Below are 16,291 nucleotides of genomic sequence, written 5' to 3'. Positions count from 1 at the left end.
ATCTAAAATGCCTCTGCAAATACCTTCCTCCACTGACCTCGGGCTGTTGGGTGGCCTATAGTATACCCCTAGCATTGTAATCTCTCCCTTTTTATTCCTCAACTCCACCCACAGCGACTCAATCCCTAACTCCTCCATATTGTCCTCCCTCTGCACTGCTGTGATGTGCTCCTTTACTAACAACGCCAACCCATCACCTCTCTTCAACTCTCCTCTGTCACACCTAAAACACTTATACCCAGGAACATTCAGCTGCCAATCCTGCCCTTCACGTAACCACGCCTCCGTTACTGCCACCACATCTAACTTCCTCACAAACATCAAGGCCCTAAGCTCATCCGTCTTACCCGTCACACTCCTCGCATTGAAACAGACGCAGTCCAACCCACCAGTGCCACTCAGAACCTCCTTCTCCCTGATAATTTTCCTTTCATCCAAACCTACCCTATCACCCAACTCACTCCCGCCCCCAGTGTCTAATGAGCTATCAGTCACATCCCCACCCCCCCCCCCCATTAGTTTAAACCCTGCCTAAACACTCCAGCTAACCTCCCTGCTAAGATATTTGTCCGTCTCCCATTCAAATTTTCCCCATCCCTCCTATACAGTTGCCCTTCTCTCACAAATACCTCCCAGTGGTCTACAAAAGTGAAGCCCTCTACCTTGCACCAATCCCTCAGCCATGCATTCAGCTGCATGATCTCGTTATTCCTAGCCCTGCCGGAACTAGGCAGCAGCCCAGAGAATGCCACCCTGGAGGTCCTGCTCTTCAGTTTGCACCCCAACTCCCTAAATTGCCTACGTACATCTGCCCTATTCCGCCTTCCTACGTCCCTCTCCCCTGCGTGTATTATTACCTCTGTCTAGGTCCCCTCCCCTTTCAAAATTCCCTCTATCCTTTCTGTTATGTCCTGTACCCCTGCTCCACGGAGGCAGACCACCATCCTGGAGTCACGCCTCTGCCCACAGAACCTCCTGTCGATTCCTTTGACCTTCCCATCCCCTACCACTATCACATTGCCAGCCCCCTTCTGTCCCTCTAAGTCATTCTGGCCCTCCTGTCTATCCTTTTGTGCCCCTGTCGATGAACCTTGGGGGGCCACTGGGGAGGTCTGAGGACCAGGACTATTCTTCTTCTTCCTCTTCTTCCTCTTAACAGTTGTCCACCCATCCTGCTCCTCAGCCCCTGGGACCTCCTCTTGCTCATGGTTCCTAGCCATTAACTCCTCATTTTCCCTAACCAGAAACGCATCCTCTAAACGCACCTCTAGTTGCCTGACCCGGGCCCTCAACCGCTGCAACTCTAAACACTTAACACAGATGTGGACCTTCGGGAGACGTGATGCCTCCAAGAACTCCCACATGTGGCACCTAGCACAGCTTATGTTCCTCCCCATAGCCCCTGCCATGTCCCAACCTCACCTGGGTTTGTATGTGCCGAAAACGCAACCCGGGAAAGTTAGAAACTGCAACTCACCTTCTCTAAGCCTGCTCTCACCTAAGCCCAGGGACTGCGGTTCAAAGTCCAGCCCTTGAGGCCCAGAACTATACGAGCTCATCCTGAACAACCACCTTCAATCTCCCACACTGGGAGTCAGCCACCTTCTACCAGCCATACTGAAGCCATTGAGATAACATTGTATAGAAGCACCAAACAGAGACACCCTCAAGTCAGGCAGTAAGGGAATACACAAGGAAGAATCCAACTTTCTTTGTAGGCCCATGTCATGCAGGAAACCTGACAGTTTTAGTTGTGTGGGCTGGTGTCAGGCAAGGAGTGGGTAGGAAGACTTCTTTTAATGGGCCTATTGTAGGCAATCCTCCCAGGTCACTACCTCTCTTTAAACCCTCCCCTTGGCCACCTTTACCACAAATCTTCAGTCCTTCAGCCCCCTTTGCTGAAACATCTGACTCCTGGCTTAAACTGGCTCCTTAGCATTGGGGATTGCCTGTTGTCCAGCTGTAATCACTGCTCCTGGTGGTGCTACTGAGACTACAGATCTTCCAGCCATTGATTGGCCAACAGCTCTCTAAGGTGGGAGTTTCTCCTGAGAAAGGGGTGACAATATTCAAGTGTTAAATTGCTGCAGGGCAGCCACTGGGATAATGGACATGATTGCAACTGACTTCTTAACTGGGGGGGGTGTGGGGACCACGTTGCCCATAAATTTCAACCTATTGGCAATGTTGCATGCTCTTGCCCCTCTCTCATAGGGAAAGGTCTACGGTTATCTCCATTGATACTGGCAACACAATCTATTGTATGGCTGCAAATCTCTTTGCAAGGAATGGCGCAATTTAGTTACCACCTCTTTGATAAAACATAGGTGTCTCAGACACTGCTCCTAGCTGAGAGGGAGGTAAGAGAAGGGCTCTGCAAAGTGCATGCTCATGTTAGTGTCAACCAGAGCACACTGCATGAGTGCACGAGAGACAGAAGAATTCCAACTGACATTTTGCAATTTGGGCTTCCTTAGTACTAGCAGCAGAGATGCTGTGGAATCAAATTTTGCTTCCTTTAAGTCTGTATATGTGTTTTTTTTAAGTATTTCTTTTAATTTCTCATATACATTGCTAGAGAAAAGAAAGTCAACTAATCTCAAATATTAACTAAGCAATCAACCTCCTATTTCGGAGAGCTGAACCTTGTTTCCATTGAAAAATAAATTGATACAGGGCAAAATCATAAATGATATAGGTGTCAGAAGGCTACTTAACTAAAACTGTAGGTATTGGACTGTGGGATACAGGTGAGAAATCAACAATCCTCAACTAGACTTGAGCAAATGAGAAGGTTGTTATTCAATGGAACAGACTCCCAATCAAAGATTCCACAGTCCTGACCTATGGGCACCCAGTGCAGAGGAGAACAGGGAAGGCAGAGGACCTCCTCATGAATCAGCTCCTGCGCCTAGCAAAACAAGCTATTAACAGGTCCAGGCAGCAGTCAACCAAGGGGATTGTCCAACCTGACTAACTGCCCCTCTACCACGGCTACATTCGCGGCTAGGAGAGGCAGCATGCAATGTCTGAGACCACTATCAAGGTCTTCCATGCTCATTGGGCACTGCAGGGACAGAGGTGTATTATTGACCCATTTAAGCACATTTTGGTTTGCTGTTTTAAGTTTCCTTTTCGCTTTGTTTTTTGTTTCAGGCAGTTCCCTTCTTTTTGGGGCTGCCCCTTTTAATTTGTCCCTCAGTTTATTTGATTTTGTTTAATTGGTTAGTTAAAAAGATTGACTCCTAATCGAAGCAATTGAGGCCACATGATAAATAGCTGGTTGAGAATGGATTTGGTGTTTAGATAGATAGAAGTTTTGGCTAGGAAACATATGTGCTTTAAGAAATTTTTAACACTATAATAAATAGATGACACAAAAGTAAACATGTTGTGCAATTTCAGATTACTTCTTGAAGTGTTGTTTCTTTCCCAACACATGCATCTATATATTAATTTAAACCTGAAGATTTAATTTCTGTACTGCTTTGCCATAGGATTGAAATTATCAGCTGAAATATGTTGGACTTGAAACATCCATGTAGCGATTTAAAAAGTATCCCAGGGTCCTGCTATCCATTGACCCCTGCTGGAAAGTGAACATGTGTGAATATTGGAAGTGATGTCCACTCCTTTCAATTTACCTACCAGTACTTATTGCCCAGGTCCATCCCTGTGGAATTGTATTGCAGCAAAACTGAGTGCTTTCAGAAGAAGGAGAATTATTTTCAAGTTATTAAATCAAACTAGCTACGATATATCAGTTTCATATATAGCATTGCTGAAAGAAAATTAATCAACAGTTTTATTCCATACATTTAAGTCACAAATATACTTTTAAAATTAACAAACATAAAAATAATGTCTCAAAATGCAAGCTGTTTCTTCGTCTGGCTGGATCTTAAAATATAATATAGATTCCATCAGGAAAAATAAGTTGCTGGTATAAGTATTATGCATTTTTTAAAATTCTTAATTGGGCAGTGAAACGATCTATCATTCTGAGAAGTCAGATAAGTGATTACCAAACAAAGAAATCGGATGAATGTTATCACTCACGTCGACGCCATATTGTCGAGGATGCTCTAACTTATCTCCTCCTTATATCTCTGCATTTATAAAGAAAGGAGAAGCACTGAGACAGATATCTAATCTGTTCTTAGATGTTATAGGGGCTGCAAAAGTGTTACCAAAGATAGGGAGGTGTTGCTACAGCAACATATTTTTATTTATTTAGTTGAGTTAAGACGTGCTTTTTACCTCCAGCATGCTGATAATGCTCAGCTCTTTTTGTTTCTCATTTATTGATAACACCAAATTTAATGCTGGTACAATAAATGAATTTATAAACACAAAGTTACTTGCAATGCAGCATTTTTGTGCTATAAATGCAAAACAAAGGGGCTTACTAATAATGGAGATGTAAGAACACAGGAATTGCTCAAGTAAATTTTCTCCTTATATTAAATGTGCTTTTAATTTGTAGGGCGGAATTTTCCAGTTGTGCCAGTGACAGGCATCATGGCGGGCAGGTTTAGAACGTGCGGATCGCAGACAAAAATCAATTTCCCACCGCCAAGAAAATATATTGCAATTTTTCACTCCTGAGTTTCATGGTGGGTCAGGTTGCCTGCTGCAGCACCATGTCAGGGATTGCATTTGCAGGTCTTTGCATTTCACAAAAGTTCATTAAAAATCCAGTTCACTGGAATCATGTCCTCACTCCAAATCTCACGGCCACATCAGCGACTAATTAGACCAACAACCTGATATATATAACTGATGTGCTCCCAACAAACTGTACTTCACTTGCGACTTCAAGGCTTGTATGTGCAGTGGTCATCTATCACTCACTGGACTGCACTTGCCACTGCTCTGATTCTGTATGAGAGTTGCTCAGGCAAGATCAGTAGGAAGGGTAAGGGCTGGAAGGTACACACTTGACTGGGTGGTGGCTGAAGTACAAGAGGGAAAGGGCTGGAGAGAGTCACATGGCAAGAGCAATGAAAGAAGAGCAGAAGGGAATGAGTGGACAGATCTGACTAGAGTGGGGCTAAAGGAGCACAGCAGGGAAGAGGTGGACAGAGACATATGGCTGGCAATGTTAAAGGAGCATAGTAGGGTGGATGAGCCTAAGGGAGTACTGGGGCACTGTATGCCATATAGTTGATCCAGAAATCAAAGTAGGGCAGTGTGCGCTATGTAGTCCTGGCCAGAAATTAGAGACAGTCCTGGAGCAATGCATGCCGTATAGTCAAGGCACCATGTAATCAGGACCAGAAAGCAGAGACAGTCCCGGGCAATGTGCAGCATGTTTCAATGCAAGCTGTTGGCTCGCATATTCTTGTCCTAGTCCAGGGAGGAGAACCTATCTGTCCTGTGTCAGTCATGTATAGCATGGTGTGCAGGGCGTGGTCAGTCCCTGACACATCTCAAATCTTGGGGGTTGGTGGCTTGGTACTGGGCCCTGGATAGCAGAGTTTGTTTTATTAATTGACGGATGTGGATGTTGCTGGCTAGGCCAGTATTTATTGCCCATCCCTAATTGCCTTTGAGGAGGTGGTGGTGAGCTGATTTCTTGAACCATTGCAATTTCTAAATGCAGTTACACCTACACTGCTGTTAGGAAAGGAGTTTAAGGATTTTGATCTGGGGACAATGAAGGCACAATGATAGAATCATAGCATCCCTACAGTGCAGAGGAGGCAATTTGGCCCATCGAGTCTGCACTGACTCTCTGAAAGAGCATCCCACTCAAGTCCTCCCTCAGCCCTATTCCTGTAACCCCATGCATTTACCCATGGCTAATCCATCTAACATCTTTGGACACTAATGGGCAATTTAACTGATATATTACAAGTCAGAATGTTGAGTGACTTGAGGGGAACTTGCAGGTGGTGGTGTTCCCAGGTATTTGCTGCTATTGTCCTTCCAGAGGGTAGTGGTCATGGGTATGGAAGGTGCTGCCTTAAGAGCCTTGTTCGGTTCCTGCAGTGCATCTTGTACATGGTACACATAGCTGCCAATGTTCATCAATGGAGTGATTGAATGCTTGTGGAAGGGATACCAATCAAGCTAGTTGCTTTGTTCAGGATGGTATTGAACTTCTTGAATGCTGTTGGAACTGCACTAACCCAAGTAAATGGAGAGCATTCCATCACAGTCCTGACTTGTGCCTTGTAGATTGTGGATAGCCATTGGAGAATCAGGAAGTGAGTTACTGGTTGCAGGATTCCTAACCTCTGACCTGCTCTTATAGTCTCAGTATTTATATTACTATTCTGGTCAATGGTCACCCCCAGAATGTTGATTGTGGGATATTCAGAATGGCAATGTCATTGAATGTCAAGGGAGAATGGTTAGATTCTCTCTTACTGGAGATGGTCATGGCCTGGCACATGTGGTGTGACTGTTACTTGCCACTTATCAGCCCAAGCTTGGATATTGTCCATGTCTTGCTGCATTTGAACATGGACTTCTTCCAGGTCTGAAGAATCATGAATGGTGCTGAACATTATGCAATCATCAGAAAACATCCCCACTTCTGCCTTATGATTGAAGGAAGGTTATTGATGAAGCAGCTGAAGATGGTTGGGCTTAGGACATTACCCTGAGCATCTCCTGCAATGATTCCCTGGAGCTTGATGATCTTGAACGACCTGAAGGAGTGCCACCAATGATTTATCACTGAACTTTGGGGCACAGCATTTGTTTCCTCTTGGGAGTGTTCTGGGATGCGGAAAGTGAATTTATGCATAGGTGCCCGGAAATATGAGCCAATGAGGTAGCGATAGGGTAGACAAATCCCAATCCACTTTGCCATGAGATACAATGTGCTGCTTGTTTATGCATACAATATGAGGTAAAAATTGGATGGTTTGGTATGGAGACCCACCATGCCAGCTGGCAAGAAGCGCGTTGACCTTCCAGCCTGCGACCACACTTAGAGCAGACACAGTCAGCCTCACTTTATTTTCCATTAAAAATTCAAGCAAAAATTGCTTAAAACAATTTTTAAAATTCTATTACGGAATGTGAATGTCACTGACAAGATCAGGATTTGTTGTCTATCGCTAATTGACTTTCAGAAGGTATTGGTGAACAACCTTCTTGTACTGCTATAGTCCATCTTGGGTACATGCATGCTGCTGTTGGGAATGGAGTTCCAGGTATTTAAACACTGACAGTGAAGGAATGGTGATGTAGTTCCAGGTCAGGATGGTGTATGAGTTATAGGGTACTCTGGTGTTCCCATGAATCTGTTGCCCTGTGACGGAGGTCGTGGGTTTGGAAAGTGCTGATGAAGGAGATTTGGCGAGTTGCTGCTGCACTGCATCTTGTGCATGGTGAAAAATGCATATTTAAGATAGTGGATCAGGTGGTGATCAAGCAAGTTGCTTTGCCTCGGATAATGAAGAGCTTCTTGGGTGTTGCTGGACGCACGGTCACCCAGGTAAATGGAGAATATTCCTTCACTTCTAGCTTGAGCCTTGTAGATGGTGGGCAGGATTTGAGGAGTCAGGAGGTGAGTTACCCACTGAAGAATTCCAGTCTCTGACCTGTTCTTGCTGCGCTGTTATTCATATGACAGGTCCAGTTAATTTTCTGGTCAATTATAATCCCCAGGATGTTGATGGTGGAGGATACAGTGACGGAAATGCCAGTGAAAGTCATGGAGCTATGGTTACATTCTGTCTTGTTGAAGATGATCATTACCTGCCACTTGTATGGTGCATTAGAATTAGCTTCCTTGATGGTTCAGTAGATAAATATGGAACTGAGACATACAAATCAGCATGTCTCCAGTTTTACTCTCTGCTCAGTCCCAGTTTGGAAAGTTGTAAAAACCCTACTATTGGTCCCGTTGGACCAAGAAAGGAGAAAAATCAGTCGTTATTACAGCTCTCTAGTTGTTAAATGTGCAGATGTGACAGTTAGGTACTAACATATGAAACCACAACCTCTAAAGTTCAGAACCCTTAGGAGAAGAAAGGGGAGAAATAGGGTGTAAAAGACTGTAACAACTGAGTCAGCTAACTCTGGCTTTTTAACATTATTTCTGAGAAGTAATCCTAAGTACTGAAGCTGTTTCTGTGTCCTTGATCTTTATGTTAATGCTAAACAAAGTATTCATGTTTAGTAGTGCCTGCAGTATCTCCATAGGTGTCCAGATAATTTGAGGAGGTGGGAATTATGTCAGCAAATGTGCAAAACCCAACCCCAGCTAGCCATGAACATGCCTGCTTAACTTTAATGCACATCTGATGTACTGACGTACCTGAGTAAACTAATGTAGAGAAACGGGTCCATAATTACACTATTCAAATATGGCTCCATTCCTGATCTTCCCAAATTGATCTGAATTGAATAACTCTTGCATGGGTTTTGCAGGGTTCAGGAAACCCGGCAGCTAGAGGGGGCATGAAAACAGCTGAATGAGAAAGGTAATTTTTTTACAGCATTGTTTGTGGATCAGGAGCAATGGGCATGCTTTGCCCTGGCCTCAAAGACCTTCTGCTTCAATCCAATAACATTTCCCAATCTACAATGTTTCCCAGGCACCCACTGCCAACTCCAAAATGTAATTCTTATGCCCATCACCAACCCACAACGTCTTGCCACTGCTGGAGACCATTGACATTGCTGGCTTTCCTGCCTGTCGGCTGGCAACCTCTCAATCTGGCTGATTGTTATGAAAATGGAGTTTTAAAAGTTACAATGTGATACTGTCATTGGATTCAGCAGGATCAACACATTTCCAGCAGTTTGGGTTTCCTTGCACAAACACACTTCCTATTTCTCCCATAAATATCAGAGCCATTAACCCTGAAACATTGCAACAGACTTTTCATTCTATGTTAGCTATGTTTTAATAAAAGTATAAAGCTATTGCTTCTGATTATTCAGAGTGAATTGAATCTTCAGTAGTAGCTAAAAAGGCTGATTGTGCATTGGCAGCTCGTTTTACACTCTTCTGAATGTTCCTTTCAATTGCAGTCAATAGAAAAGAAAATTGGGCTAAATGTAAGACTGGTTGTGGATGCACAATTGCCAATTTTAAGCTAACACCAGGACAAATTTCACATTCATTTTTATTTTATCAAGTGTAAATATCTCCCCTTAATTCAGCTGAAACAATTGACAATCTCCTCTGCATTATTACATCAGCCCAAAGAACATCTTTACTGGACATTTTACGGTTTATAAATTTTTCCGATTTCAAATCCTAAAATGTATTTCCTATTTAAACTGTTGCTACATCCAAAAAGTTCTGATCACCCTGCCACAGCAGTTTTGTTTGTTTTTGCCTTCGAGTGCAAAAAAAATTATGAGAAAATTATTAATTTGACTGAGTTACATTGCTTTTCAATAATTATATTTTAAAATTATTTCTCCCTGGAATCCATTGCTTCTGTTAAGATGTCAGATGCCGATCCATTATTTGCACCTGTAATATCAAGTATAGAATTACTACTGTAATAATATAATTTAAAACACAACTTAATCTAAAAATTAAAGTTAATTCTAATCCACTGTCTGTATTTTCCCCGATGTTCTTTTTCCATTTTCTACCTGTTTCACTTTGTATTTTTTAATCTTAGTTTACTTTTAAACTGACCAATGTGACCTATTTTATTCCATCAGTTCTTTTTCCTTATTTTATTACTGAGAGCAGTTTTTAAAAAAAGTAAGGTTGCGATCTTCTAAATGCCGAACGTGCCTTTTTTTTGTACAACTTAAAAATCAAATCCTGCCTGACTTTGTGAAAAAAAATCAAGCCAAACTTTAGGGGGGCGATTCTCCCATTGCAATCCACGAATTTTCTGGCAGGTCTGGTGTGGAGAATCGTGTGTCAGCTATTTCAAGGGATTTGCGCATGCATTCCTGACGCATGCTTGTCTCCCAGAGCCAGGGAACAGGCACAGTTGGAACCGTACTGGAAACCGGCAGGAAGAGAAGTAAGTGATTTTAATCTGTTTTAAATATATTTTAAGTGTATTTCAAATGTCATTATCGAGCCCTGCAAATTCTGTGGCAGACCCGATAGCATCTCCCATCCCGCCAGGATTACTTCACTCCAGCGGGGTTTAGAATAGCTCCTCACATTTGGGGAACTAGCAGGAAACCCCACTGGAGTGAAGGGGGGAGAAATCGGGGCCACCCCAGGGAGTTGGGCAGCAGGGGGTAATGCCTCCTGGGCATGGGCACCATGGCAGTGCCAGCCTGTGACCCCAGCACTGCCCAAGGGGTAAAGTACCCATGCCCAGGGAGCACCTTGTCACTAGCCATCGGGCATCAGGCAGTGCTAGGCCGCTGCCATTCTGCATGCGGATCAGTCTGGGCTGGAGGGAGACCAATGATCGGGGTGGTCTGGGGGGAGTGCTCTGCCGGGCGGTCAGCAAGAAGAGGTCTGCTGTGATGGGTGGGTGAAGGGAATTGCCATTGCTGGGGTAGTGGATTTGACATTGGGGCGCTCTGGGACAGAGTGGGGTGGGGGGTGGGAGTCAGGGCTGGCCTGGGAATTGTTATGAGGGCCACATGGAGGGGGGCTGGAGGGGCAGCACTGCAGGGGCTCCGGGCTGGCCAGCGATCGACTGGGGACCAACAGATCAGGACAACTGTGCATGTGCAGAGTTTCAGAGCTGTCAGCCTTTGGTGTGAATAAGCCCCGCCCCTCTAACATTTAATAATATTCACGATTGTGAACTCTGCAGTGCACAGAGTGTGGAGATGCACGTCTGAAGTTGCACTGAAAAAACAGTCGCGATCTAGACCAATTTTCTTGCCAATTCAGCATTTTTGGGAGAATCGCCCCCTTTGTTTCTACCAGTGGGGCCTAACTTGCCTGAAAGCCAGCTGATAACAGCAGAGGGCGCTATCATGCTCTGTCAGCACAGGGATTAGTCACTGCCTCCACCAGCTTTAGCCAATCTTTTGGTTCATCACCACATGCTCTGCCTGGACCAACCAAGATCACAATCCACCCTCACCGATCGCTGTTGCAGAGTGGTGGCAGACTTTCTCCCCACCTACCAATTTCTGTTGTAGAGTGGCACCACCTTCCATCGATCATTGTTGCAGAGCAGCAGCGGTCCCCTTCCCCACTATTCGCTTTTGCAGAGCAGCAGCAACCCCCCAAATGGCCTGCTCCTGGTCTGGCTCTGCCCCTTCAGCCCTGGTCCCCATCAGGGGAAGAACTTCCTTACACTTTGGCTACAGAGCAGACTTCTACCACTACAAGCTGCAGAAATCAACACAGTGCATTATCCATCCATTCATCCTCCAGGATAAAGGACCATATGGACCTATCATGAGCTGTACGTTTTTCTTATCTAGCAGTTCTTTTTCCCTATTTTATTACTGAGAGCAGTTTTTAAAAAAAGTAAGGTTGCAATCTTCTAAATGCCGAACGTGCCTTTTTTTTGTACAACTTAAAAATCAAATCCTGCCTGACTTTGTGAAAAAAAATCAAGCCAAGGACAATTTTTTTAAAACTCAGTCGGTTGGTGCTCGCTGCATATCTAAACTGCAATCTAGCATATCTAAACTGTTACTACTTCATTAACTACCTTAAAATCACTAATGGATTCTCAGCCACCTATTATAGACCAACTCGCAATCAGGAAAGTTTTGATACGGTGTGAAAAATCATGAGGGGTCCAGCCAGAAAGGGAAAAACTATTCCAATTGGCAGAAGAGTCAAGGACAAGAGGACAACAATTTAAGGTGTATGACAAAAGAGCCGACAGCGACATGAGGAAAAGGTTTCTAATGCAGTGGGTGGTTAGGATGTGGGGTGCAGTGTCTAAGAATGTGGTGGCTGCAGCAGATTTGGATAATTACCTGAAAGGGATTTGGATAATTACCTGAAAAGAAAGAAATTGCAGAGCTGTGTGGAAAAGACAGGAGTGACGCCAGTTGAATTGCTTTTCCAGAAAACCGACATGGACATGATGAGCTGAATAGCTTCCTTCTCTGTTGCAATATTTCTATGATTCTACATAAAGACAGTGAATGGGTTCTCTACGCTGCAGGGCCAATACGAGGTACTCCAAGTTGGAAAGAGATTAATCCTGGTGTTCAAAGAGGCTGTGCTTCCATTTTGAGGTGACTTCTTTCCAACGTTTTAAGCTACTAATTTAATAACTTGAATCAGCAACTGGACCACAACTGGGAAGGGAGCCACAACTAGGAATAGGCAGCTGGATATGAATGCCTGTCTGGAGTGCTGGCCTGCCTGGCCTCTAAATTTATTTTTGTATCACTCTTCACACATACTGTTACTGATAAAAAGCCCAAGATATATAAAGCTAAATGTGGTATGATACATCTTGCCATTACCATGGTTAGGAGTAAGAATCATGATCTGACCAGCTTGTGCTGGTGCTTTGGTGTTAATGTGTTTTTGTTACCACTTTGGGTTACGATGAAACATTTGATAATTGGCCAAATAGGTTATTTTTGTTTTTGAGAAAATTGCATCAACATTATTTATTTTTCATTAAATGATCATTTCTTTGTATTAACACTAAAAGTTAATTAATAACAATTCTAAGTTTAATTTAGAACAGTCAAAAACAAAACATAAGTATGAGAGAGAAAGGCACGGAGATGCAGAGAGCAAATGATATAAAGATAAAAAGAGAAAAGCACAGAGACTTGAGCAGAGATATTAAGACACAGACAGAGACAGATTTACTGTTAAGATCCATCGTGTGACTTAAAATTACGAACGTAAAATGAAAACAAAAAAATGTTTGATTTCTCCAAGATAGTTGTTCAGTCTGAAGAATCTGCCAAACTGCAGGCACATGTGTTATACTTGAAATTACATTACAGTTATTACATTTGTATATTTGCGCATTTCCAACATAAGCTAATGAAAGAAAATTCAAAGGGAATAGAAAGGTATGTATAACCCTTCTCAGCAGTTGGAAACTGGACAGATGACCAATTAATATCATCTAATGGGCACTGCCTGGCCCTGCCCCCGATCTCCTGGGAGGCTTCAATGCCCCCAGCACTGCTCCAGCACACTGCCAGTGACAGATGTCTGCTGTCAGGATACCTGATTTACCACTGCATGGTCCATTGCTGGGGTGTCTGGTGGACACCACCAGGTGGGCACTGCTTAATGGGCACTGTCGGGCTAGGCTTTGATGGTCTCTAACCCCCTCCAGCATGGCCAGCTCGCTAGGTCTCCATTTGTGTAGACCAGAAGTCTACAGAAGCATGACGTTTCACTGGAGATGATGGAAACATCAATGAGGGGGGAAGCATGCATGCTGGACTCCCCAGTGATATTTAAATCCAGTCAGTTTTATGCTAATATGCTTTGTGCCCTTTCTGGGCCCAAGGCGGTTCATGCCACTTGAAAGGGGCTGGGAAGATAGCAAACTGTTGCACGCTGGACGTAAAATGGATTTTTAGCTTTGCACACTATTTTTCCAGTTCACCCACTGATCGCCAGGTGTGGTGAAGTGGTAAAATTGCACTGTTAATCTCAATACTATATAGTATATAGGGTGGCACATTGGCACAGTGGTTAGCTGGTTCAACTCCCGGCTTGAGTCACTCTCTGTGTGGAGTTTGCACGTTCTCCCTTTGTCTGCGTGGGTTTCCTCCAGGTGCTCTCACAGTTAGGTGCATTGTCCATGCTAAATTCTCCCTCAGTGTACCAAAACAGGCGCTGGAGTGTGGTGACTAGTGGATTTTCACAGTAACTTCATTGCAATGTTAATGTAAACCTACTTGTGACACTAATTACTAAACTTAAAAAACTTATACTATTGCATGTAGTTCAAACAATATGTATTTAATGATTTCCGCAGAACAACATTGTACATAAGCTATACATAAAAGTATGGTTGTTTGATATATACAATTGTGTGCAAAATTAATATTCAGAAATATGTAGTTTTTAACTATGTATTTGTCAAGGATTTATGTACAGATTGTTTACTGATTTAGATACATTGTGATGGGGTTTTTGGAGTGGTGATCTATTTCCCATGAAACAAGTCAGTACAATGGATGTTCCTGTGGTGTTAATTTTCTTTCATATGTCAATTTAACTGAAATTTCTCCAATTTCGTTATATTTGAAACTGTGCCACTGGCAATTCTATAAGGTCTGGTGATGGAGTTGATCAAATCAAATGCTGAGGTGCATTTTTCACACTCAGAATTCAAATGGTGAAAGGTTCATTTGTGCTGAAAGTTCATATTGAAAATAGAACTTCAATTATCAGTTTGTCAGATAATTAATTTTTGTGTTCACATTTATTGATAACAGTGAATAAACAGAAAGAGAACTTGAAAAACAAGAACATAATCTCAAAATAACTCAGAAGATGATGTGATTCCTGCAGTAACCTTAAGACTCAAGTCATTGATTGAGAAAATAGAAGCAGCCCTTTCCATAAATGTACCGCAAAATGTGCTGCTGAGCTATAAATTCAATTTCTGATCTTTGCCGAGTCTGTCGGTTTTTTCTGAAATAGCATTTAGGGATTACATGGTTGGTCTCAGCGTTCTAAATCAGCAGTGTAGATCATAGAATCCCTTCAGTGCTGAAGAAGGCCATTTGGCCCATCAAACCTACATTGTCAATAATCCCACCTAGGCCCCTCTCTCTTAAACAGTACAAAATCACATTTCTTCCTCTCTTTAGCTCTGCAGAAGCATTGTGCGGATTTGAAATGTTAAGTCTGTTTCTCTCTCCACTAACGCTGCCAGACCTGCTGAGATTTTCCAGCATTTTCTTTTATATTTCATGTTTCTAGCATCTGCAGTATTTTGCTTTTATATTATTATTATAACCTGACCAACACTCTGACTTGACTCATATGTGAAGAATAGCTGAGGTACAAAAATCTCAGCTTCTGTGGAACTGTTCTATATTGCACAAGTTTGTACTGTCAGGATAGGAGGGCAAGATATTGTGAACTATGTCCTGAAAATATTGTGAGATAATGAATAAGAATTCTCAGTCTCTGATAATTCAATTAGTTTGAAAAGGTGATTACTTCTCATTGCATAAGCTCTCCTTTAGCTGTAGTCGACTTCACTGCATCTGATACTCTTGAAATGGCATAACATTTCTGTCCTGTCATTTAAAAATGTGAGAATACCGGTATTTACACTGACTGGGGCCAAGCAATGTCAAGAATAAGGGGGATGTTGACAGGAATAGCATGAAAGATTCCACCTCAATTTTAAAACACAATTCTTAGCCCTTGATGAAACAAGTTGTTTGACATTGTTTCTTATAGATATTTAAAATTTCAAATGTAGAGCTTAGGCAGATACAGTTTTTAGATTTTGTTTAAATGTATAACTTATAAAGGCCGAAAAAAGAATGATGTAAAGTAGGAAACAGTGTGATGAGTATTGATTTCAAAACAATGAAGATTTGGCTAGGAGGTAGAACATGAAAGGTGGCACATTTGAAGCTTAAAAGGATTGAGATAAAAAAATTCAGTGGTAATGTCTGAAACACCAACAATGAATCAGCATGCCAAGAATCACTGTGACAGTGATAAATAGAATGAAGGGCAAAGGTGAGAGAGATTGGAAATTAAACAACAAGCTTTTTTCTTGTAAACTGGTGAGGATTGAAGAGAGATTTTAATAGAGTCCCAGTTATAATAGAGCAGGAATAAAGTGATGGATTGATTTAGACTTTATATTGCACTGTATTATTATTAAGTGGAAAAGAGTTATGGCAAAAGAAACAAAAACGACAAAAGAAGTAGTTTTCTGGTTGGAATATGGGATACACTCTCTGAGAATGTGGTGGTGGCAGCAGATTCAATTGTGACTTTTAAAATGAAATTGTTTGAAGCCACATTAACATTAAGAAATGAAAATTTGCATTAATATAGCACCCTTTAATACCTCAAATTGTCATTAAGCAGCTAAATAAGTAGCTCGAAGTCTAGTCGCAGAGCAGACAATGTGCACAAAGCAAGGCCCTGCACACAGCAATACTTAAATGACCAAATACTGTTCATGTTTAATGTTGGTTGATGGGTAATTATTGGCCAGGAAACTAGAGAGAACTTCTCTGCTGTCCTTCAAGTAGTTCCACTGAATTTTTTACAATCCACCTGAGAAAATGGATAGGATCTCAATTTAGTGTCTCATCTGAAATCAGGCTGGATTTTACACTGCACTGCCAGAGAATTTGAAGGCAGGGGTTCATTTTTCCAATTCACAGCCTTCCTGCCACCTATCCACACGCCTGCCTGCCCTTGACCCGGATGAAATTTTAAAGGCTGCAGTTAAGG

The sequence above is a fragment of the Carcharhinus amblyrhynchos genome, chromosome 9 (genome assembly GCF_965287045.1).
Source record: "Carcharhinus amblyrhynchos chromosome 9, sCarAmb.v2.hapA, whole genome shotgun sequence".
Taxonomy (NCBI): domain Eukaryota; kingdom Metazoa; phylum Chordata; class Chondrichthyes; order Carcharhiniformes; family Carcharhinidae; genus Carcharhinus; species Carcharhinus amblyrhynchos.
This window is presented reverse-complemented; position numbering follows the sequence as displayed.